Source organism: Gekko japonicus, unplaced genomic scaffold, assembly GCF_001447785.1.
Source record: "Gekko japonicus isolate JY-2015 unplaced genomic scaffold, Gekko_japonicus_V1.1 scaffold2361, whole genome shotgun sequence".
NCBI classification, from domain to species: domain Eukaryota; kingdom Metazoa; phylum Chordata; class Lepidosauria; order Squamata; family Gekkonidae; genus Gekko; species Gekko japonicus.
The window spans coordinates 264361-266052 of NW_015167122.1; positions in this window are offsets into that span (position 1 = coordinate 264361).

The window sequence follows — 1692 nt, forward strand, 5'->3', positions numbered from 1 at the left end:
GGCTACCTGCAGAGACCACCTGTGCACAGGCAGATCAAGTTTGACCCCACAACCAGAAGGAGGAGGCAGAGCAAGCTGGGCCGGAGAAGACAGAGACTACCACTGTGAGATGATCACAAAGAAGCAGTAAGGGAGTAGCAACTCAAAAGTATACCTTGTGTGTAAGTGTGCAACCTGAGTGTGAACCTTCAAACTGCAAGGAAGTGATTGAGCAATCTGCACCTGTTGTCAAGTATGTCCCCTTCAGGACATTACTAAGTATTGCAGCATCTAGAACATTGCATGTTGAGCATCTGGACTTTTAAACAGTATTCCTCAGTGGAGATTTAGCTGAGAAACAAGCTGCCAGAGCATGGACTGAGAAATTAACTATGCTACTGCAAAGCCAAGGCTTGCAACAAAGACAGGCAGAACCCTGCCTATTAGCCAGACTTAAAGATGGAGTGCATCAGTATGTGGTGGCATGTGAGAATGGACTGTAATTACGTTGCCAAACCAAAGAAGATGCTCAGGAAATTGCAGATAACCTAAATAGACAGGTGAAAGTCAACCAGCTAGGAGAACTGAACCACTGTCTTGGAATACAAATTGTAAAGACTGAGAATGGAAGTTCTCTCTTAAACCAAAAACACAATATTATGGACCTTACAGAGTCCCTGGGCCTAAAGAATGCCAAGGGTGTGAGTACTCCTCTTGAACCTGCCTACCTCAAGCTTGAAGATGGAGTGTTGCTAGAGAGGAACCAGCATTACAGAGAAACAATTGGAAAACGTCTTTATCTAAGCACAGTGTCAAGACCTGACATATTTGCAGCTGTTGGAATTCTATGCAGTAAAAACCAGTTCACCAAAGTATTATGACTGGAACACTGTAAGGAGACTGGCAAAATACCTCATAAAAACAGCTGACTTGAACTTAAAGATCTTTGCTTGTGACAAGCCAAGACTGGTTGGACACATGGATGCTGACTGGGGTGAAGACAAATCAGATTATAAGTCAACAAGTGGCTACCTATTCTTCTATGGAGACAGCCTGATCAGTTGGACTGGTCAAAAGCAAAAGCAATTTTTTTTTAAATGATCCAATCTCCATGTTCAAAATAGTGGAAGCAATAAGAACTCGAAAAAGTTTGAATGCCTGTGAGCAGGGGTTTGCAAGTTCTCTCCCTGATGTCATCAAAGAGTTAACCTGCTTGTGTATGCTAATTCTAAGTTAGTTAGCTTAGTACCAATGAACTGTCATGCACGTGTTTCCCATGGTAGAGAAGGAGGTCTTATTCATAATGAAGTGATTGGCTAATCATAGAATCATAGAGTTGGAAGGGACCTCCAGGGTCATCTAGTCCAACTCCCTGCACAATGCAGGAAATTCACAAATACCTCCCCCTCCACACCCACAGTGACCGCTGTTCCACACCCAAAAGATGACAAAAACCATCCAGGATCCCTGGCCAAACTGGCCTGGAGAAAATTTGCTTCCTGACCCCAAAGTGGCAATCAGCATTTCCCTGGGCATGGAAGAAAGGGCCACAAGAACTAAGCACTGATGCAGCCCTTCCTGCCCTTCTTCTCATGATCTGCCTATGTTTGCAAAATCCGCATTGCTGTCAGATGGCCATCTAACCTCTGTTTGAAAACCTCCAAAGAATGAGAGCCCACCACCTCCCGAGGAAGCCTGTTCCACTGAGGAACC